Below are 24,354 nucleotides of genomic sequence, written 5' to 3'. Positions count from 1 at the left end.
ACTCTGACGCGGCGGGGGCTTGGCGAGCGGCAGCCAATCAAGAGCGCGCCTGCCGGAGCCAGTCAATGGTTGGGGGCGGGACAGCCGCGTAACCGCCTGACGCTAAAGAAAAAGCGGACTAAACTGAATTAAATAGAAAATAAACTATCAAACACTGGGAGATACGAAATTACCTTTTCTAAGGAAGAGCAACCATTTAAACCATACGTCTCCTTTTCAGTTTACTAAAAAGTAAGACGTGCTCAACAATAGTTGTAGATGATTGATAATCAGATTAATTTTAAGAGCCGAAATAAAATGTGCGCCCTTAGCAAAACATTACCACACAAAAAGCAGAGATGCACATAGATAGATCCCTGGACCTTTTTGATAAGAGATCACATCTATGCACAGGAGAAGAGTTCCAGAGGAATAGTTTAAGCATGGCCCCCAAACACATTTATGAATGCATTGGTTGTATTCTTTTAGTACATCAGGGAACACACGCAGGTAACTTTGGTTTAGATATTTCTTATCAAGCATCTTTAGAAATTGGTCTTTTGCCTAGACTATATATTTCCTGAAATAATATTTTTATCAGGAGAAATCTTTAAAAAGAAAATAAATATACATATTTGAATTTAACGATTAAAGATTTTTTTTCAATACACATTCTGGTTCTGGTGGTTCACACCTTTTGAACTCTAGCACTCACAAGGGCTGAAAGATGAGTTCAAGGTCATTAGCTACGGAGTGAACTGGAGGCTAGCCTGGCCTACAAGAGCCCTGCCTGCAAACACCATAACAAGTAAAGTAAATAGTCTCATCTCTCGGTTATGGACATTGCTTTGTAGGAGAGTTTATCTAGCATCCACGCTCACCAGGCAAAAGCACGCGCCACCAAACCTGGTGATCAGAGTTCCATTCCCGAGACCATATGCTAGTATGCTAGAAGAGAATTAACTCCCCGGAATTGTTCTGACTTCCATGAGTGCACTGAGGCACACATGCATCCTGATAAGTTACTCTCTGCTGGTGACGTGAGCCAAGCCAAGCCAAATTGAAGAACACAAAGGCAGTTTTACAGGGAAGCTGCTTTTGGGCCTGTTCACTGGTCCCAAGGAAGGAGGCCAGGGAAGTTGCTACAGGGAGGAAGACAGAGGGGAGGGGGAAAAGAGAGAGGGCGCATGTGCTGGGAGGGAGGGAGGGAGAGAGGAGAGAGAGAGAGAGAGAAAGAGAGAGAGAGAAAGAATGCAGAGACAGAGGAAGGGAGAGAGAAGGAACCAAAACGGCTGGATTATAAAGAGAAGAGCCTCTGGGGGAGGGGAAGCTCAGCCCAAGGGTAGGGTGGGGTATGTCAGGTGGGGACTAAGGGATGCTGGGAGAATGGAAGGTCAAGACCACTTTGGTATGTAAGAACTGCGCCTCAGCTGTTTGTCCCCAGGTCTGGCCCCAACTGGTCCCACTACACACCCAGAGTAAATAAAATGTAAACTATCTTTAAAAACACTAACAAAACTTGCCACCTTTAGGTGACTAATTTATCACTAAATTATCTTCTTGCACAGTATAGTATGCTGAGGTCAGCAATACCGAACACTGAACTAAAAGCCCATGTTTGTGATTGATTACAGCTGATCAGGAAAGGTTAAATGTAGGAGATGGCCTACCAATTACTCCATGTGATCATTATACAAAGGACATAGGTATCAAAATATCACAGTTTCCTATTGGTAGGCACAACTAATTACATAATAGGAAATATTTTTTAAAGCTGGAATGCTCAGAAAGACAATGAGGGCAGTTTGAACCCTTTCTTTTTTATTTAGTTTTTGCAAAGTTTTTTTTTCTTTATTCTTGGGGTGTGTGTTAGCATTCCTTCTAGTATTCTTCCCACAATTTCCTGGCAATAGCCAGGTAGGTCTTCTCTTTCTCTCTCTCCTCTCTCTCTCCTACCCCCTCAACTCCCCTCCCCATTCCCTAAATAAACTCTATTCCATACTATGCCTGTCATTTGGCTGGTCCCTCAGGAGGAAGGGACGCCTCAGCATGGGCCGGCAGACACTGCCCACCCCCCCACCCAGCCTCTACCAAACCCATCCCTGCCTTCCCTTTCTTTTTTATAAAACACAACAGTGTGCACATGCCCCAGAACGTGTGTGGAGGTCAGAACACAGTTTTGACCATCTGTTCTCTCCTCTCCTCTGAGGATCCCAGGGGCCCAGCTTCAGTCACCCTGGCTGTGGGAGCATCTTCAGTCTTCATCTAGTCAATCTTTCTCTCCCCTGAATTGTTTTGGTTCCATTTTTTCTTTTAAATGGATTTCATATCGAAACGCTAACATTTTGGATATTTTGCCTTAAACACACTAAGATTTAAATTGATGGCAACCTATGATTTTTACCTTTTTTAAAAAAAGATTTACTAATTTTTATGTGCATTGAAGTTTTTGCCTGCATGTATATCTGTGCGAGGGTGCTGGATCCTGGACTTACAGACAGCAATGGGTGGCCGTGTGGGTGCTGGGGATTGAACCTGGGTCCCTAGGAAGAGGAGCCTGTGTGCAGAGCCAGTCCCTTCCCTTGTCTTTGTTTGTTTGTTTGTTTGTTTGGGTTCGTTTTGTTTTTTGAGGCAGGCTTTCTCTAATAGCTCCAGCTCACCCCATACACCAGACTGTCCTTGAACTCAGATTAAGGTGTGTGCTACCATTGCCTGAATACCCACCCCAACTCCGTCCATTTTAATAACAAATACACGTTAGGTCTCTCTTTTAGTTTTTGTTTTGTTTTTTTGAGACAGGGTTTCTCTTTGTAGACCTGGCTGTCCTGGAACTCACTCTGTAGACCAGGCTGGCCTCAAACTCAGAAATCCGCCTGCCTCTGCCTCCTAAGTGCTGGGATTAAAGGTGTGCACTGCCAAGCAGACTCCAGCCAGCATTGTCAACCCTGCTGCACTTCCAGCCCTACCCTACCCTAACCCTCTCCAGTCCAGATCCTGGGCTTCCCTTCCCCTGGGTTATGATTCCTACACAGTTCAGCCATGTTGTCTTCCATGCCTCTTGGTCTCCTGGCTTGCTCTTGGCCTATTTATTAGTCTATAGACAACCCCCCTTTTCACTCTCTCTCACACACTCCCCCACCTCCCTTGGCTGCGTGTATTCTGCTGAGCATGTTTAGTCTGGGCTCTTCCAGATGCCTTTGGCTGTTCTCTCCCTCATATTTATAATAAAACCTTCTCAATTATGCCTAGGAGTGGTCATGTCTTCATTTTCATTCAGTAAAGTAATTTAAAAGTTGAAGGAAGAAAAAAATTTTTTAAATTAATAGCTACATTACCCCCCCCCACACACACACACACACTTTTAGCTCTACATCACCATATCATTCATGAAAGCTGTCTACATGGTGGAGAACTTGGCAGAGGGAAATCTAGAATGGGGAAATCACTGAAACCACATTCAAGGTTATCTATTGTTGACTTCTGGGTGCATTAACTTACAAATATACAAGCACATACTTTTGATATACAAATAGTCTTTGTGGTAGTTTGAATTGGTATGTGTCAGGGGTTGGTCTGGTGCTGCAATGTATTCAAATACTAAATACCAACTCCCCCCAGATCTGGTAGCCGCCCCACCCCAACGAGCAGATCCTCACATACCCAAGTGAGACTATGTAAACCTTGCTCCCCAATTTAAAACTATTGGTTAGATAAAGGTGGTACCGCCAATTACTGGGTAGAATAGAGGTAGGCCAAGTTTCAGTTACCTGGCTGGGGCAGGTCATAGGTAGAGACCATGAAAAATAAGAGAGGACAGAAGGTCTCCATTAGACATGATGGCCCAGGAGCATGCACCTGAGTGAAATGCCCCGCCCTACCCCACCCCCACGCCCAGCACAGTCTGCTGCAACAGAAGTAACCCAGGCAAGATTCAGACAACAGATATTTGAGAAACACAGCTGGGAATTAACAATCTAGTTAACAGAAATCTAGATTAGGGGCAATCCCCCAGTAATTGTGGTTAAACCAGTAAGAGCTGGTTAAATAATCCATAGGATTCTGCCTCGGTTATTGGAGGGTTGACTGACTCATATCACTAACTCAGAGAGTTTAATAAAAATCCATTTACAGGAAAAATCCATTCAAACACACATAGACTTGTGTGTTTGAAAGCTTGGCCCATAGGGAGGGGCACTATTAGGAGGTGTGGCCTGCTTGGAGTATGTCTGGTCTTGTTGGAGAGAGTGTGTCACTGTGGAGGTGGGCTCTGAGGTCTCCTGTGCTCAAGCCAGGCCCAGTGTAGTCCATGGCCTCCTGCTACCTGCAGATCAGGAAGGAGTTCTCAGCTCCTTCTCCAGGACTGTGTCTGTCTGGACACCACCATGGATGTGTTCTGCTTTGATGATAATGGTCTAAACTCCTGAACCTGTGAGCCAGCATCAATGAAATGTTTTCCTTATAAGAGTTGCCTTGGTCATGTTGTCTCTTCACAGCAATGAAACCCTAAAAGACTGTATCTTTTTTTTTTTTTTTAGTAATTAACATCTTTCCCACACCAATAACAACCACCTGCTTCCTCTTACCGATTGCCTAATATTCTATCTGTCTTATCACACTAACAACTGACAATAGTTGATCATTAAGGCAATCCCTTTCTAAGTATTCACATTGTAACTATTGATTCTGGGAAGCTAAATCTTTGTGCTTATCTTCCAGATAAAAGTTTCAGGAAATTATTTCCTAAAAATTAGGTGTCAACCAGCAGCTGAGGCAGATCTTGAACACATGATCTTCCTCCTCCAGTTCCTCATAGCTGGGGTTATAAGCATACACCAATCTTGTGCTGAGTATTGAACCCAAGATTCCCTGCGTGTACACGACCAGGTGAGTCCTGCTCCCCAGTAGCCAGTTCTTTTTGGTTTGATGTTTTCAAGCCTGGGTTTCTCTGTCAGTCAGGCTATAGTCCTGGCTGTCCTGGGCCTTCAACTCAGAGATCTGCCTCTGCTTCTTGACCATGAGCCAGTTTTAAAGGAGTCCTTGCTCTCATGGGGTCTTGTAGGACTAGACACCCACAACTTATTCAACAAGAGTTTTGAGTTTGGTAAAGCAATAAAAACAGTGAGGGGCTGGTGAGATGGCTCAGCAGCAAGATGTCTCCTGTCAAGGCTGACGATTTTCCCCGGGATCCACAACTGACTCCCACAAGTTGTAAACACACACACACACACACACACACACACACACACACACACATGGGTGGGGGCCACAATATAATTTAAAGTACCTTAAAATAGTGAATACCTTAAGACTGTCCTTGGGACTCTGAATGGAGTATCCCAAAGGCCCCTAAAATCCTAGAAAGCTGAAAAAGCTGAGGTTCTCAGAAGCTCCGTGGCCTGCTCAAGGCATCCACCTCTACACACCATCATTCTACAGGGGAAGCCAGGAAAACCAAGGGAGTACTATCCTTCCACACCCAGGGCCCCTGATGGCCTTTCCTGGGTATTTAGAGGCCAGAGAAGTAATGGTGGGTAGCAGCTTCAGTAAGGCCGAGGCTCCTGGGAACCCCCCACTGGGACCTGCACCTTCTGATGCCTCCCCAACATTCTACCCCAAGGCTGCTGACAGGAATTTCTCCAAGCCCTGGTCTGAACATGTCTTGGGAGTGCAGTTTACTCTTCCAGAGAATGGGCATTCCACATGGGGGCTGTGTGCCTGCCTCGGCAGAAGCCAGCAGAGCAAGTATTTAGGAAGCTGTCAAGGTTTCAGAATGACTGGGAGAGAGGAGACTGTGTCTGTCTACAGGACTTGTTTCAAAAAGTATGTGTGTGCATGGTACATGTCCATTTTTACATAGGTGTGTGCATGTGCACATAAGAGTGCACATACATGACCAGGGTGGCCATGTGGGGGCCAGAGGAGGTTGGTGGCCTGTCTTTTCCCTGAGCACTCTCTACTGTATTGCCTTTGGGGTGCGTTGTGCCAGAGAGACACTGTATACATGTTGAGCTCAGAAGACAATTTGCTGGAGATGGTTCTGTCTTCTTGCCCATGTGGGTCCTGTAGTAAACTCTGACAGTCAGGGTTGGCAGTAAATGCCTTTACCACTGCGCTCCCACATCACTCTCAAGTCTTTGGTTCTGAGACAGGGTCTCACTATGAAAGCCTGGCTGGCCTGAAACTCACAGAGCTCTGCCTGCCTCTGCTTCCCAAATGCTAGGGTGAAAGGTCTGCACCATGGCTAGGCCCACATTTTTCTCAAACAACTTTAAATTTTTCCATTATTTCTGTAGTCATTTCTGTGTGGGTGTGTGCAAATCACAGCAAGCACGTAGAGGTCAGAGGGCAGCCAATTGTCTCCTTCTGCCTTTCCATGGGTTCTGGGGTCAAACTCAGGTTGTCAGGTTTGCATTGCAAGCACTCTAAACCCGAGGTTCTCAACCGGTGGGTCGTGACCCCTGGGGGGGGGCGTCAAAGGGCCCTTCCACAGAATCACCTAAGACCATTGGAAAATACAGGTATCTACATTATAATTCACCACAGTAGTAAAGTTACATTTATGAAGTAGCAATGAAGATAATTTTAAGGTTGGGGGTCACCACAACATGAGGAACTGTATTAAAGGGTCACAGCATTAGGAAGGTTGACAATCACTGCTCTAAGCCATCTCCTCAGCCCTCTACCATATATTCTAAGGCAGACTGTCTCCCTGAACCTGAGTGTTGAGTCACGATTGGCTGGCCAATAAGCTCCCAGGGTCTGCCAGTCTCTGCCTCCCCAGGGCTACAATCACAGACACATGCTGCCACACCCATCTCTTTATGCGGGTGCTAGAAATGTGAACTTGGCAAGCCCATTAGCCGTCGAGCATCCTCTCAGGTTCTATGCAACCTTGTTTTACCCCTGTACAGTGTGGGGAGGAGGGAGCTGAGGCTTTCTGGCTGCGGGGGAGTGAGGCCGCCAGGACTGACACCCAAGCGCACCTTGGGCCACTTCAGCTTCTCATCCACCTTCTCTGATGTTTCTAGCACTCTGTTCTGTGTTATCCCATCATGCCTTGCCCTAGTCCTCAAACGACTGCCAGATTTTACTACTTCCTATCTGCAGGGAGCCAGTCTTGGTCCCTGCTCTTCCAGGCCAGTTTGCTGGGGTCTTGAGCCAGGGTTTCTCAGCCTTTGGGCTACAGATGTAGGAAGGTCCTGTGTAGTCTGCTGGATGCTGAGTAGTACTCAGTCCTCCTCAAGTCCTGACAACCAAAACATGTCTTCAGACACTGCTGACCTCCCCTAGGAGGCGGAACCATGCAGAGAGCACATCCTAAGCAACCTGTTCATCTCATAAACAATGCCCAGAGACCCAAATTCAGATGCCAGTGGCCAGGCAGGGTAACCTTGGCATAGAAGCGACGGACAGACTAACCTTCAGATGATGACCTGTGCCAGTCCCACTCAGTCAAGAGAAGGCTGTTCATGGGTTCTGGGGACTGAACTCAGGTCGTCATGCTTGCACACCAAGCTCTTTGCAGACGGAGCAATCTCTTCAGACCATGACACTGCTTAATGTTTAGCCTCCTGGTGGCAAGATGACTTGGCAGGTGAGGCTGTGGACCTGAGTGCAGTTCCTAGTGCTTGGATCTCCAGGGGACATGATGCCTCTGGCCTAGGCAGGCACCTGCCAATACACACACACACACACACACACACACACACACACACACACACACACACAGAGTAATAATTAAAAATAATGAAATAAAACTAAAAAAAACAAAGCAACAACCAAAAAAACCTGTTGACAATGGTTTTAAGCCAAGTTCAACTGTAAAGGCAGGGTTCCTGAAGGCTGCTGCTCACTTGAACCTGTGGGCTTTTCTGGCTGCAAGCGTTGTGTGTTAAGAATGGCTGGTCCTGTCGGGCGTGGTGGTGCACGCCTTTAATCCCAGCGCTTGGAAGGCAAAGGCAGGTGGATTTCTGAGTTCAAGGCCAGCCTGGTCTACAGAGTGAGTTCCAGGACAGCCAGGGCTACACAGAGAGACGCTGTCTCGAAAAACCAGAAAGAAAAGAAAAGGAAAAGAAAAGGAAAAGAAAAGGAAAAGAAAAGGAAAAGAAAAGAAAAGAAAAGGAAAAGAAAAGAAAAGAAAAGAAAAGGAAAAGAAAAGAATGGCTGGCCCCAGGACCTTTGTGTGAAATGCTTTTCCACTTCAGAGTTACACAAACTTTACTGTCACAGCAGGCAGTGGTTTGTAGATACACGTAGGGTGTGTCTCTCCTTCACGGGGTGCCGTTGCCCTGCAATCCACATCTCCCAGCACAAAGCCCTTTGGAAGGGGCTTTCCTACCCCAGTTCAGGGAGGTCAACGGTGAACAGGAAGGAATGATGGTTTTGGCCTCACCTCACCCTTATTTACCAGCTCCTAGGTACATTAGGCTGCTGTGTGTGTGTGTGATTCAAGGAAGTGCCATAAGAAAGAGATATATTCTAGAAGGGTATCTGCACGGCCATTCCAAGCACCACACTAAGTGCACGGAGGCCGGTGTCTCCCTGAGTCCATTTCAGAAATGAGGAAATTGAGGCTGAAACAGGTGAGGTAGCCTACCTGAGACTCGCAGCTAGCCAGGGCTGGTGCTCGGCTTGCCTGGCGTCTTTCAGCCTGTAGGGCAGGAGCGGGCTGGCTAACCTGAGGTCAACCAACTGACACCAGCTCTGACTCTGATGCAGGGCCTCCCATCCTCAACAGGGAAGACTTCCGTGGGAATGGGTTCCTGGGAATGGGTTTGTTTTGCATAGTTATTTTAATGAATAAGACGTGTCTTGGCTGTTAGTTTACGTGATGCCTCAGGTATGTGTGGGGGCTGTTCGCCCACAGATGCTTGCCACCTATTCTGAGATGCCACACTTCCTGTGGGTCGGGGAGTGGAACGAGGACGAACTGGCAAGGGTGATGGGAGACACGGGGAGTCGGCTGGCTGTGGTGTGTGTGTGGTGGGTATAGGGCTGCTCCCAGCTCAATTCTTTGAATAATAGTACGGTCTTAGCTGGGCATGGTGATATGCCCTGTAATCCTAGCAAACAGAAGGATCATTACTTCAAGCCAGCCTGGACCATATGAGACTTGCCTTAAGTAATAATAACAGACCCCATGGAAGCTGGCGGGGTGGGGGTGGTGGGGAGGGTGGGGGTGGTGGTGGGGTGGGAGTGGTGGGGAGGGGGGGTGGTGGGGAGGGGGGGTGGCTCATGCCTGTGATCCTTAGGGGGCTAAACAGGAGAATTGCTTCAAGTTTGAGATCACCCTGAGCTACGTAAAGAATTCCAGGCTAGCCTGAACTGCAGAGTAAGACCCCATGTCAAATGGAGGAGCAAAAATTGGAACAATGGCACGAAAACTCTGTACAGACACTGACAGTGGTCTGCAGCACAGCTGGACACACCCACAAGTCCTTCCAGAGTCAGAGAAATAACTGGTTTATTCACAGCACTGGAAGGGAACACTGGGGGGGGGGTGGGCTTGGAAGGCATAGAGACCTGGACAAACTCAGGTGTTCACCAGGCTCAAAGGATGCATGCGTGGGATTTCACTTATCTGAAGTCAGGGAAGAACCAAACCTATAGGAAAAAGAAAGGGAGGGAGGGTGTGATTGCTAAGGGGCGGGGAGAGAAGGGAGGGTGCTGGACTTAGTAAACGGGCTGCAGCAGCAGCCACATGAATGCCAACTGTGTAGAAATGTGCAGTGCTGGTCTACGGAGATGCAGGTGAAGGTGCTCTGCTGGGAAAGCCTCGAAGCCAGAGCTCCTCCCCAGAACTTGAGTGACGTGAAGGACAGAGGAGTAGAAAGAAAATTAACTCCACAAAATTATCCTCTGTTCTCCATGCATATGCCGTGACATAAGTATCCCAGCCCCACATAAACAATGATAAACAAATAAAAGGGTCTTGTTTTTTTGTTTTTGTTTTAATTCATGGCACTCAACCATAGGAAGTGCCTCATATCTGTGATCCCAGCACTTGCGAAATGAAAGTAGGAGGGTTAGCTCAAGGCTGGTCTGGGCTATGCAGTGAGTTGGAGACCAGTCTGAGCTGCATGAATCAGACCCAACCTCAAAACAAAAATAAATAGAACTACACACACACACACACACACACACACACACACAGGCACACACAGGCACACTCACACACTCAGACTGCTCAGCTGTTAAAGGCAATGGGGTTCAATTCCTAGCACCCATATCTGGCAGCTCCCAACCATCTATAACTGTAGCTCCAGAGGAGTCAATGCTTCTGACCTGCTCAGGCACCCACACTGTAAACACCCAAAGGCATACACACCCAACACATAATTAAATATAATAAGGACACATATTTAAAAAATAAGGTAGAGAGTGATAGAGAAAACACTGACATTGGACTCTGACACTCCCAGATGTGTATGTGCACACCTGCACATACAAATGCACACATGCAGACAGGTACATCCACATCCACACATAAATAACAACAATAGTAATAAAATTTCAAGCTAAAAAAAAAAAGTACCATGCATAGATAACTGAGTGCTAAGTCTGCCTTACAGAGAGAGCCCGGGCCTTGCAGATTAAGAAATTGCCTAGGCCCACAGAGTTCCTAGGGGTCACCCATCTCCAATACTTGGATTCTTACTCCCAGAATGTCTGTAAAGGGGGCTAAACACAATCCAAAGCTCGCCAGGTCTTGGACTGCAGCAGGTTGTCTGTCACATGTCAGGACAGTGTAGGCTTGACTTCCAACCACACATTGTCCACACCAAAAAGGGAGTCTGGTTTGGGACTCCTTGTACCCTGGGCCACTGATATGATCTTTGTGTGTGAAAATTCCCTTGGGGAATAAACAAAAACCTAGGGCCAGTGTATTAAAACTGTAACAACCCCCCTTTTCTGGTAATAACCCTGATTCTGAGAAAGTGAAACTGTCCCCAAAATTGAGATTGATGTCATCTGCCCATGTTCAGAGAAAAAAGACACCCCTGTGTGACCAGACTTTTGGCTATTTACTAGATTCTTTTCCCAACCCCCCAACACCAGGTAGGAGAGAAAGAAGGTTAGAGGGGAAAGAGGACATAGATGTCTTTAGATAATTTCCTGCTGACAAAGAATGTCAGGTTCCTGGGGGCAAGTCCAGACTTCATTGTCAGGATATCTCCAGCCAGCATCCTAGCAAACAGCAAACCAGCAAATTCAACAAAAACAGCAAAACAGCAAAACAGCAAATACAGGAGCGGGCCAGCAGCAGTGGAAACAGCAGTCACTGCTTCCCTGTGGCTTTGGCCTTCTTCTCAAGAGTCCCCAGGAGTCCAAGCTTCAACTGTCCTCAGGTGGCAGAGTCACGCCTCTGCCAGAGCAAATCACAGCCACCTGCTGTGCACAGTCTGAAGCAGCCCTATATTGCACACCTGGGATTAAAATAAAAATATAGTCACATAACATGACTGGGTTGTTTGGTTTTTTTTTTTTAAGGAGGAGGAGCAGCCGCCGCCGCCAAAATTCTCACTATAGCTCTGAAGCTGGGTGTGGTGTTCTAAAGCATGCCTTTAGTCCCAGCATTTGGGAGGCAGAGGCAGAGGCAGAGGCAGAGGCAGAGGCAGAGGCAGAGGCAGAGGCAGAGGCAGAGGCAGAGGCAGGCGGATCTCTGAGTTCTTGGCTAGCTTCATCTAGAACGAGTTTCAGGACAGCCAGGGTCACACAGAGAAACCCTGCCTCAAAGGAAAAAAAAAAAAAAAGACACCTCTGAGTAAAAGAGCCACGTGCAGTTGTATGTCTGTCATCCCAGTGCTAGGAGGACTCTAGCCAAATAATCCCCAGACTCTGAGAAACCCTGCCTCAAAAAACAACGTGTCATTGGACTGGAGAGATGGCTCATCGGCTAAGAGCACTGGCTACTCATCCAGAGGTCCTGAGTCCAATTCCCAGTAACCACATGGTTGTGGTTCACAACCATCCATAATGGGATCTGATGCCCTTTTCTGTCCGATGCCCTCTTCTGTCATGCAGGCATACAGACAAATAGACTGGTCACATAAATAAATAAATAAATAAATAAATAAATAAATAAATATTTAAAAAATAATAAGGTGGCAAGCAATTGAGAAATATAATCAAGGCTGGGCGGTGGTGGCGCACACCTGTAATCCCAGCACTCTGGGAGGCAGAGGCAGGTGGATTTCTGAGTTCAAGGCCAGCCTGGTCTACAGAGTGAGTTCCAGGACTGCCAGGGCTATACAGAGAAACCCTGTCTCCAAAAAAAACCAAATCCAAAAAACCGAAAAAGAAAAAAAAAAGGAAAAAAAAAGAGAAATATAATCAGTTTTGACCTCTGGTCTCTGCATGCAGGTGCACACATCACACATCTGAAAACATACACACAATATGCATAATCCAAAAAAATGAAAGCGCCTCCTATGGCAGCAGGGGATTTTTGTGAGAGGCGTTAGGGTGCAGTCCAGCCAGAGTCAGAGTAAACAAATAAGCATTGGAGGCTGAAGCCCCAAAGGGGTTTCTCCAGACCGGTGGAGTAGTTTCTTTCTCCTGATCTGAGGCTTCAGTGGGAAAGGACGGCCCACCACGGGGTTAGAGAGGGGCAAGCTGTCCCAGCCTGGAAGCCAGTGGGACTAGGGACTCAGCCTATCATCTTGAGTAGACCTAGGTAGGAATAAGGCAAATGTGAGTTAGTGGAGACATTTTTTTTTAAAGGTTGAACCCTAAGGCTGCAGTTGTGGGGGTGAGGATTTGCATGAACCCGAGGCTGGGCTAACAGGCCAGGCTTCCCCAGGGACCTGTGAGCAGAGGCCGGGCTGCAGCACAACGTCAGCCCAGCATCCAGGACATCAGCTACCAAGACGGGAAGCCAGAGAGGGCTGGGGACCACGGGGCCCTGCCGAGATCTGGAGAAGGAACTGGTGGTCTGGTGAGGAGCTCCAGGAGGGAACAGCCAGGGCAAGGCCCTGAGGTAGAGGCTCCACATGCAGAGAGAAAGCTATGGAGGCCGGCTGCTCCAGCTTGGGTGAACTTAAGGGCCACCGGAAGGAAACTGGATTTTGTCCCCAATACAACCTGAACAGATGTCTGGAGGGTGGGGTGAGGTATGTTGGGGTTTTCCTTCTTGGCACATGACCCTGGCTGTTGTGTGGAGAAGAAATGGAGGCAGAAGGGCAGACCAGCAGGGCTTGGGTTGGGACGTGGAGCAGGCTCAGTGCAGCGTGGTGCAGGGCCTGAAAGAGGCCCACCTCACGGCCCAGTGGCGGGTGCTAGAGATGAACGCAAGGTAGGATACCTGGTCCACACACCTACCAGGATTCTCCCTCCTCTCCCTAGCCCCCTAGGAAGCTCAGTTTCCCTCCTGGCATCATGCTGTTCCCAAGGCCCTAGCACAGGCCCACTCTCCCTGACCTGTGGAGACCTTGGTGCCTTTGAGGGTGAGGTCCCTCAGGATCTATGCTCCTCCAACAAGCAGAGGGGCGGGGTTCAGGAGGATTGTGTCTGGACATGGAGTTCTCTAGAGCCAGTGCAGATGTGCCGGGCTCCCAGCTAGGACCCTGAATGTCCGCATGGGACTCAGTCTCTCCCTCTACAGAATGGCTTGCTAGAGGAGTAGCCCCATGCATGCCACAGTCCTTGCTCCCTTCAGAGACCTGCACTACCTCTGTCATGAGGAAGACCTGAGGCTCAGGCCCACACAGAGCCTTGGAGCAGGTTCCTACTTGAACCTTCCTGGCCAGCTGGACCTTGGTAATTTTAGAGGTTGTTCAAAATACAACAGAAGCCAGGCGTGGTGACAGATACTTGAAGCCTGAGAGGTAGAGGGGGGGAAACGTTAAATTCCAAGTCAGCCTGGGCTATACACAAAGCCATATCTTAAACAGTATTGAAAGGGCTGGGAATGCAGCTCTATGGCAGAGTGCTTACCTAGCAACCCCAAAGCTCCAGGTTCTGCCCCAGCACTGGGAATTAAAATAAGCAAGACCTCCTCCTCCCAGGGTTCTGTGAGAAAGGAGCCCCATTCCCCAAGCACTCCTGCCCTTGCAGGCTCTGATAGTGCGGGACCTCCCTTGGGTTCCTGAGGTCGGCTTCATACCACAGGTTCTGAGGCCAGTTGTCCCACCGTCACATGCATCCCTATGCATGCTGGGGCCAGTTTCTGGAGAAGGGGAAGCCACAGGCAGAGTAGCCTGACTGTGTCGAGGCGCCCTGAGCACTGTGGTGCAGGCTCTGCTGGGAACAAGGGCAGGGTGATTTACTGGAATTGGGACTCAGCGCCATACCAAAATGAAAGGGATGCCTTCAGTTGCATGTGCACACAATACACACAAGCACCCACACAGCAGTTCTGCATGCATACATACATGTATTGCACAATAAATACAAAGGCACACACTGACACATAGATCCACATATGCATGAGCATGCACCAACACACAGACGGTAGACCTGAACATGTTCACACAGGCAGTGCACATATCAGCATGCATACATGTACACACACACACACACACACATACACACACACACACATATATATACATGCACACACTGACATACTGGCACATACTGTGGGCACACATGGGCATGATCATGCAACACATGGACACACACACAGGCCAACCCATATATGCCTACACATGCATACATTGTACATATCAACATGCAGGCACATCACCAGGCTCCCTGAACCTCGTGATCTCATACACACCCCTGGAGATTTGTCCACATGGGAGTTACTTGATCCGCTGAGTACTGGCTGCCTCCCAGGATGCCATTCTGCTCCTTCAGTACCTATGCCCTCCCCAATTCATGCCCACACAGCTTCTTCCATATGTGCCCCTAGCGTAGAAAACCCTCTGCCTGTGTCCCATCCCACCCTAAGCCCCCTGCCTCCAGACAGCCACTTTCACCCACCCTACCCACCAAAAAGCTTGTAGCTAAACAGATATTCCAAAGGGGGCTGGGGGCCAAGGAAATGACGGGTTAGCCTGGTGTCCAGCCATAGAGGTCTTAAACTCTGTGGACCCCAGTTTCTTTTTTCTTTTCTTTTTCTTTCTTTTCTTTTTCTTTCTTTTCTTTTTCTTTCTTTTCTTTTCTTTTCTTTCTTTTCCTTTCCTTTCCTTTCTTTCTTTTCTTCTTTCTTTCTTTCTTTCTTTCTTTCTTTCTTTCTTTCTTTCTTTCTTTTCTTTTTTTTTTTTTTTGTTTTTTTTCAAGACAGGTTTTCTCTGTCCTGTGTCCTGGAACTCACTCTGTAGACCAGGCTGGCCTCAAACTCAGAAATCCGCCTGTCTCTGCCTCCCAAGTGCTGGGATTAAAGGCATGCGACACCACTGCCCGGCTTGGACCTCAGTTTCATGTCATTAAAATCACTCATCATGTTACTCACAATTACCCCTCTTCCCCTAAGAGGCTGGGCAGCCAGCCAGGCACATAGTAGATGCTCAGTAAAAAAGATGATTAAAGGAAATGAAACCACGTCTAACAGACCAAGCCACTATTGAGTCTACAGACAGGACTCTGTGAACACCCTAAACCCCAAGAGGCTCAAAAGTGCTTATTTTCAAAAAGAGGAAATGGAGCCCGAGGGGAAGGGGGTCTATCTGAGGTCATTGATCTTAGGCAGGTGTGACTATACAGGTTACAGTCTAGACATGATCTGCCTGTTACTGTGCCGGCAGGTGTGTGTCCCTACACTCCCTTTGGGGCCTGTAGGGACCCGGCTGGCGATCAGGGCTAATGAGCAGGTGTCTAGTAGCTGTGTAGTGGGGTCTGTGGAGAGGGCACAAGGGTCAGAGGAGGGGGAGGGGCTTGCTCAGGATGGCCCATTGACTGTATTCTGAACCTCAGAACAAACCACAAGGCCACAGCCAAAATAACAGGAATAGACCCGACCTGGCAAATGCAGGGGGGCTATGCCCGGCTTTTTACAGTATCAGTGGCTCCTGGACAGTGTGGGTGGGGGAAGGGGAGGGGGACAAAGAGTGAGATTTCCCTACCTCTCTTCTATCTATAAAGCTTTCTTTGGATGTAGAATCAATGCTAAATCTAGAATGTTCTTATTTGGAGATCCTTGGCTCTTGAGTTTAGCTTCTTCCCTTCCAAATAAGGTTACAGTCACAGGTTCTAAGTGAGGACTTGTGGGGTTGGGGGCAGTTTTTAGCCAATACTCCTGGAGGTGGGGCCATGCCCAGAGGAACTTTCTGTCTCACCTGACTCTGAAACAGATGTCCTTGTCTTGGCAAGACCAAACCCAGCATATCTTGACTCTCCCCTCTTCACTTGCTGGATGAGGATACCACAGTCCTTACCTTACACTGACAACAAAGCGAGGGGAGGCAACATGGCCCTGAGGGTCAGAGCACTTGCCCTGGGCCTACGCTCAGCTCCCAAATTACACCCACCTTTAACTCCAGCTCTGGGTGACCACACATAACTAAAAAGAAAATAAAAATGAATAGCATCTAGGAGAAAAGAAGAGTTTTTGAAAAAGAAAAGGACTTAATACAAAATTATTATAAAACCTCAGGCAGGAGCTGCCTAGAATCTGGAAAATGGTCAGTAACTGGTTCACAAATACTTGTCAGGCTTGGCTCAGTGATGGCGGTTCACACGGGCAATCCTAGGCTGAGCTAAGAGTTGCTGATGTGCAAGGCCTGAGGTTTAAAGGGCAGTCTGGGCTGCAGGATGAGACCCTGTCTCACTCTTCACCAACAGAAAAAAAAATGTAGCTTGCACAACTTAAACACTAGTGAGTGTTATTATAGAGGCAGTGAGTAATGTCCCGAGAGTCCCTCTCTGGTGACCTCCTGGGCACTCTCTTCGATGTTCCAGAGACAGGAGAGGTTGGAGACAGGAAACACACTCAGGTCCTGGCCCCTCATCAGTATCCCAGGTAGGGCTCCCACACTGCCTCCTGACAACAGCTTTAGAGGAGAAAGCACTCAGGTAAAGGCCAGGGCGGGAGCCAGGAGCAGGCTCTCGAAGGCTCTCCTGGGACCTGCCAGGAGCACACTCAGAGCCCTTGGCAGTCTCTCCACAGGACACCGATGGAGGCCTGGGAGCCACTGGTCTCAGACACAAAATGTAGGTGAAGGAGCCATCCCTGGCTTAAGTTGGAGGCTCTGTGACCTTGGGCACTCATTTCAGTGAGTGTGTAAGTGCCTGGAACAGTACCAGGCAGTGTAGAATGCCTGACTGCTGGAATTATTAATTATTCCATTACAGTTTCTCTTTTTTTGACAGGATATCTCTATAGCCTGGGCTGACTTGGAATTCAACATGTAACTGAGGAAGACTTTGAATTGTTGACCCTCTTGCCTCCTGGGATTACAAATTTGTGCCCAGTTTATGCAATGGCCTAGGATGGCCCCTAGGACCTCCTAACTGAGCCACACCCAGCTCTCTGCTGGCTTTTTACGGGCTCAAGGAGAAGCCAATCAGATCTCACATGTGAGGGGCACACTGCAGGAGGATTGCAAGGTTGAGAGCCAGACCAGGCTAAGCTACCCGGAGCTGCTGACTGGCAGCTACAGGGCCCTATAGGACCAGGGTCAGAGGGTAAGTGTGGAAAAGCGACCAATGGCAAGGCAGGGAAGAGAAGGAACAGCAGGACCGCGGGGGCTTATTGGACTTTGTAGATGAAGAACCAGACAGTGCCTGGGAGGGCAAAGGCTGTGCCTGGGAGGGCAAAGGCTGCCCCTGGAGATGCCGGGGTCATTCACAGCACAGGAAGAAGAGAGAGTCAAAGGGGCTATGCTGCGCTGCGTGAGCCAGAGGAGGTGTCCCCTTTGTTGTGATACAGCTGTGGGGATCTGCCCTAGCCTGTCCCCTGGAAGCCTAATACCCCCATCTGGGAATCTAGTTCCATTCCCTCCCACAGAGCACTAAGCAACAAGGCAGGTAGCTTTGTTTCCAGGCCACTGTGGAAAGTTGTCTGGGAGCAGGGCTGCGGGGTGCAGAGACTTCTGGCCCCATCATCTCAGCTAGATGCTAGAGGAGACAGAAGGGAAGACGGAAGAGCAAGCTAGCGAGCGCGCGCTGTGGTGAGCACGCCTGAATGCCTGAACCCATCTCCAGTGCTGGTGTGGCAGGACCCTGGGCGGGGTCTGGAACTGGGTTCCGTTGCCTGTTCCAATATCAGCCTCAAAAGGAAAAAGAAAATCTGCCTGCCTGTGTGAAGACTCTTCTTGGAGCACAACTTACACACAGCAGAGCAAATCAATTTTTATGGATTCTGCTCGAGGACTTGTGTTTTTTCGGATGTTGCGGCAGGGCTCGCCATGTCTATAAACCCTGGATCTGCACCCTGACCCCTGGGATCATTCCATCTTACTGCTAGGTCCTGGCTACAGGTGCTGGGGGGACTCTCCTCCACTGTGGGGTTTTGTTTGTTTTTGTTTTATCGGTTTTTTTGAGACAGGGTTTCTCTGTGTAGCCCTGGCTTTCCTGGAACTCACACTGTAGACCAGGCTGGCCTCGAACTCAGAAATCCACCTGCCTCTGCCTCCCAAGTGCATTAAAGGAGTACACCACCACTGCCAGGCTTGTTTTTTTTTTTGAGACAAAGTTTCTCATAGAACCTGGGACTCACCCAGTAGGCTGGGCGGGCTGGACAGTGAGCCTCTTTCTGCCTGGCAGTGCTGGCCTTTCGGAAGCATGCCATTGTGCTGGGCTTTTTCCGTGGGGAGCAGGAGTCCAAACTCAGATCCTCATGTTTGTACGGCAAGCACTTTTACCAAATGAGCCCCATCTCCAGCCTCGTTTTGTTTTGAGGCACGGTCTTTGTGAGGTTTTTTTTTATCGAGACAGAGGAAACCTTTCTCTGTATAGCCCTGGCTGTCCTGGGCTGTGTAGACTAGGCTGGTCTCACACTCACACAGATACCTGCCTGTCTCTGATTTCAGAGTGCTGGGATTAAAGATGTGTGCAACTACCACCCAGCAAGCCAGGGTCCCAGAGCCCAGGCTGGCCTCAGATTTGCTATGCAGCCGTGTCACCTGACTGAGCTCTTCCAGCCCATAGGTACTCCGGGCCACAAGCCAAGTAAGCTAACTCAAGATCAAAGCACTGTCTTCCTTCATTTTCTGGAACCAGTGATGGGGACTGGTGTTGGTAAAGCACTTGCTAGCACAAAGCCCTGGGTTCAATCCCAGCACCTTGTAAACCTGGGGTGATAAAGCATGTGTGTAGGCCTGCACTCTGGGAGGTGGAGGCAGGAGGACTAGAGATTCAAGGTTATCCTTGATTAAGTGATGACTTTCAGACCATCACTACAGACAACAAACAAACAAAAGCTGCTCATCCACAGGCAACTCCTTCCACCTGCCCCAGGTCACAGGGCTCCTAAAATCAGTCCGACAGTGCAGGGTACCCCTGGAACAGGGTGACATGTCCCCCCTGAAGGGAAGAATGGGAGAATCAGCCCCAGTGAAGCCTGCCCACAGTACAGTGCACAGCGCACTGGGTATACAGTTGTTTCCAGCTGTTCACCACCACAGCATGGCTGTGCTGTGTCATTGAGGACTTGGCTGCCCTCCACCAGTCTGTGTGCCTGCTATTTTGACCTTGACACCTACACGGGGGCCTTTCTTATCTGATGGCCTGGGATGGGGCGCCAGATGTAGTAGGTGCTGGTGTGGCCGGACCCTGGGCGGGGCCTGATAGAGGGAAGACTAGGCCTTTCCAGGAAACAGAAAGTGAAATTCTAGAAAGGACTGACAGCCTTGCAGCCCTGGAAGAGGCCCGGCTGCCGACTGCCTCTGGCAGGTTTCCTTCCTAGTCTAGTCCCAGGATTAACTCTTGTCCAGCCAGACTTGAGCTTTACATCAGACCAGGACCTGCAGGCCACATGAGAGTAAAGGGAACAACTTGAGAGGAGCCAATTTGTGGCCACCGCATGGTTGCTACCTTGCTCTGGGCAGTGGCTCTGATGGGTTCTGCATCCCTTGGGGGATCCAATGGAAATACTCTGCACTCGGCCCTGTCCTGGGAGGGCAACTTGCCTGTCCCCCCAGTAGGTACAAAGTAGAATTGGAGTTTCCAGATTTCTTCCAAGCTCACAGGACTGTCGTATGAGGGTCTGTTCTTGATGAACTGCCGCTACGTGGTGTCTAGAACATTCTAAAGAAGCTGACTGGGAAGGGCCAGCTTCACTCTGAGAGGATCCTTATGGCTAATTTGTGATTTGTGAGCAGGTTTATGGCTGAGGAGGACGTGGCACCATTGTCGGACCCACTCCCTGGCCTGTGGCCAGAGCTTCAGTGTTGACCCTACCTACCTTTGGCTGCCACTGTTCCACCAGGAGAAAAATGAGGGGCAACATGGAGGACAGCTCCAGGTGGCTTGTGGTCTCAGCTGCTGAAGCTGGGGCGGGCAGAGCAGCTGAGCCCACAGCTCGGAGACCAGAGTGGGCAACTCGGTGAGACCCTAGCTCAGAACACAGACTGGGTAAACAGGAGCTGGGGCCTTACTCCAGTAGGTAGAGAGCTTATGCAGACAGCCCTGGGTTCGGTCCCAGCACCAGGAGGTGGAGGCAGAAAGATCACAAGGATCATGAGAAGACTGTCATCTGTTGCTATACAATGAGTTCTAGGTCACTTTGGGCTACAAGACACCCTGTCTTAACAAACATTTACATGGCGATGGAGGGAACAGCATTTCCTGCTGGGGTGGGGCACTGGAGAGATTAAGGGGAATTCACAGTGACAGACAGACAGGCATGGCCTTTAGTCCTTTAGTCCCCTTTCTAAGGTATCTAAAGACAAGGCGGCTGATCTTGGTGGCCAAGCTGACACACTTGGAAGAAGAAACTTCAGGTGAAGAGTTATCTCCATCTGATTGGCCTGTGGATGCGTTTGCGAGGACGCTTTCTTGATTGCTCATTGATGTGGGGGGGGGGGCCCAACCCACCGTGGGCAGTGCCGTCTCTAATCAGGTGGCTAATGGTGAGCCAATAAACATGGTTTATGATCCTGCTTCAGTTCCTACCTTGGCTTCCCCTCAACCTGTAAAATGAAGTAAACCCTTTCCTTCCCAAGTTGTTTTTGGTCATGGTGTGCACCATACCAACAGAAACTTATACTATGAACCTACTGGATAGTGGAATTACCTAGTGTATGTGGTGCTGGGATCAAACCCAGGGTTGGTTGGTTGTTGCTTGGTTTGATCTAGGATCTCACCATGTTTTCCAGTCTGGTCTCAAACAATCCACTTGCCTCAGCCTCCTCAGTTGCTGAGACCGCCAGCCACCTGGACCTGCACTTGAGACAGTCCTTCTGTTTTGCTCCTGGTAGCATGGTGGTGAATAGGAATACACAAGATAACCTTGTAGGTGCTATTCCCAAAAGCTCCAATCTGGGAGCAGACCCCAACAGGAAGGACAAAGCAACAGTGACCTTTCATCACACAGTGGATCTGCCGTGGGGAATAAGCACTGCGGGCAACGCTGGGTGTTCAGAGGAACCAGGCATAGAACCACTCACCACACAGCTCTATTTCTACTGTGTGTGTGAGAAGCAGACAAGGACTCTCTCTGGTAGGGGACTCTGACCTAGAAGGTCACAAGAGTGCACATGTGTGAGTCCTTGCAAGGGCTGAAGCTTACTGCTATATTATACTACACTTGTGTTTATCCAGAGCCCCTTTCCTTTCTGTCTGTCTCCTTCTTCTTCTTCTTCTTCTTTTCTTCTTCTTCTTCTTCTTCTTTTCTTCTTCTTCTTCTTCTTCTTCTTCTTCTTCTTCTTCTTCTTCTTCTTCTTCTTCTTCTTCTTCTTCTTTTCTTCTTCTTCTTCTTTTCTTCTTCCTCTTCCTCCTCCTCTTCTTCTTCCTTTTCTTCTTCCTCCTCCTCCTCTTTTTTCTCTTCCTCCTCTTCCTCTTCTTCCTCTTCCTCCTCCTCCTCTTCCTCCTCCTTCTTCTTCTTTTGGATTTTCAAGACAGTTCTCTCTGTAGCCCTGGCCTTCCTGCAACTCCCTCTGTAGACCAAACTAGCCTCAAACTCAGAGATCTGCCTGCCTTTGCCTCCTGAGTGCTGGGATGAAAGGTGTCCATTCTCCTCTCTGCCCTCCCTGCCCTCCCCGCCCTGGCTTTTGACTTTTTTTTTTTTTTTCGAGACAGGGTTTCTCTGTATAGCCCTGGCTGTCCTGGAACTCACTTTGTAGACCAGGCTGGCCTCAGACTCAGAAATCCACCTGCCTCTGCCTCCCAAGTGCTGGGATTACAGGCGTGAGCCACCACTGCCCGGCTCGAGAGACTCTTAATGACAGGGAGATACATATCATTTCTCAGGAGCCTTTCTCAGTAGACTAAGGGTGTTTGTGTTGTTGTGGACAGTTTCCAGAATGCTTTGTCTGTTGAAATCCATCCTGCAGAGCCTCACCTGCTCACCGCCCTCACCTCAGGCAAGCCCAGTCCATTTCTCATTCTGTAGTTGTTTTTACTAAGTTCGTAGAACATTTAAGTTGAGTAATACAGTAATCACCCTTTCCTCTGTGGCTTCCTTCACTTAGCACAGTGTCCTCAAGGCTCTCACCCACAAAGCCCGTATCACAATTCCTTTCTCTTTCTTCCCCACGGCTGAATTATATTTTCGTTATATGCTTTGAACATAATGTCTCAAGCAAGATTGTTTCTAGAGAACAGAGACTCGTTTCTCATATAATGGAGATGGAGGAAGCCAAGAGCAAGGTGCTGGTAGACCCCTAGTACATGGAGGCCTCACTTTCTGGGTTATGGGTGGCAGCTTTCAGCTGTGGGGGAGGGGAAGGGCGAGCTTTCAGAACCTCCAAGTTGCCTTTTTTGTTTTTGTTTTAGTTTCACATACAGTTCTCATATAGTTCAGGCTGTCCTTGAACTCCTGATCCTCCTGCTTCTGCCTCCAACGGCTGGGATCCCACAGCTCTGCCTTTGGGAGCCTTGTTTTTAGGGGTATGAGCCACGCTGGGGCCACTGAGCATTTGTGTAGCACTTTGTATTTGTGCATGTACTGTGGGCGTGCATGCACTGCTGACATGCAGGGCGGCACTCACTGCAGCTCCCCCTCCCTTTAGCTGTTCTCCAAAGCACAGTTACATTATGTCACCCACGAATGTGACAAGAGCAGGCAGAACAATGGGCCTGCGGCCAAGTTCTAGGGTCAGGCGGGTTGAAGAGGAGCTGTGTAATCTTGGGCAGGGTACCTCCTTCTGAGAGTGCAGGGCCCTCCTAAGGGGCAGGTGAGAGAATATCTGGACACACCTGGCACACAGCAGGGACCTGACACAGAGAAATCCGGTGCCACCTGTGGCTATTGTCACTGTTACAGCCTCCCTCAGGAGCTAGTCCCAAGCACATACTGTCCCCCCAAACTCAGAAAGCTGAGTTCCCAGCAGCCGGTCTCCAGGATGGCAGTACTGCCCAGGTTCCTCCAAGACATCCCAGAAAACACCAAGGTGCGAACACTTCCTCGTCTCTTAGGCAGACAACATGGCTTCCGGGGTCCAAGCAGGACAAGGGCCTCTCACCAAGAGGATGAGGATGTCCTGAGCGCTAGGCCCTTCACCTGAGTCATTCCCTCTGCTTTGCTCTGCCCTGACACATTCCATGGGGCTGGTTTCCAACAGTAACCGTAACTGTCCTGTAGGTGTCTGACTCCCTCCCCAGCCCCAACTCCCAACTCCCCATTCCTGGGGTTGGGACTCCAAGAGCCCGGGGTAAGGTAGAGGGTTTGCAAAGTGGGGAGCCCGAGCAGGGGACCTTACAGGTCAGTACAATGCAGTCCCTCAGGCTTTGGGCCCCAAAGAGCTGTGTTTTACCAAGGACATGAAAGGGGCCAGTGGCCATCTATGAAGCTTCCTGGCCTGAGCCACCATATAGTCAACTCTGGAGTTCTCTAAGCTCTAGAAGACAGCCCGGGCCTGTCCAGAGCCACTTCCTTTCCCAGCTGCTGCCCTGGAGGCTGGCCTCTTCCCTTACCCAGGCGCATGCTCTCGCAGGCTTTGGCGGAATGGTCCCCAGATTCTCCAGCCTGACACCCACAAAGAGCCGGGCTTCATTCCTTATTGCTGGATGATATTCCATCATGTGCCTTGGGAGCCAGGGAAAGGTGCCAGCTCTGTGCCAACTTGCAGGTGACACTCCCTGCCTGAGACTTCCCAATGCTGCCACTCCTCCAGAGTCCAGGGAGACAAACACTACACCTCTTTCTTTTCCTTCTTTTTCCCACTTTCTTTCTTTCTTTCTTTCTTTCTTTCTTTCTTTCTTTCTTTCTTTCTTTCTTTCTTTCTTTTCTTTCTTCTTTCTTTCTTTCTTTCTTTCTTTCTTTTCTTTCTTCTTTCTTTTTTTCTTTCTTTTTTTCTTTCTTTCTTTCTTCTTTCTTTCTTTCTTTCTTTC

The 24,354-nt window shown here is 49.1% G+C and overlaps 1 long non-coding RNA gene across 1 annotated transcript; it reads left to right on the top strand.

The window, feature by feature from the left end:
• The first annotated feature begins 12,764 nt into the window (after positions 1–12,764).
• Positions 12,765–18,528, top strand: LOC127695013 (uncharacterized). The gene is made up of 2 exons (XR_007979887.1): positions 12,765–13,091; positions 17,233–18,528. It is a non-coding gene; the product is annotated as an uncharacterized LOC127695013 (long non-coding RNA).
• The last annotated feature ends 5,826 nt before the right edge of the window (positions 18,529–24,354 follow it).

This window comes from Apodemus sylvaticus, chromosome 10, assembly GCF_947179515.1.
Source record: "Apodemus sylvaticus chromosome 10, mApoSyl1.1, whole genome shotgun sequence".
NCBI classification, from domain to species: Eukaryota; Metazoa; Chordata; class Mammalia; order Rodentia; family Muridae; genus Apodemus; species Apodemus sylvaticus.
This window is presented reverse-complemented; position numbering and strand designations above follow the sequence as displayed.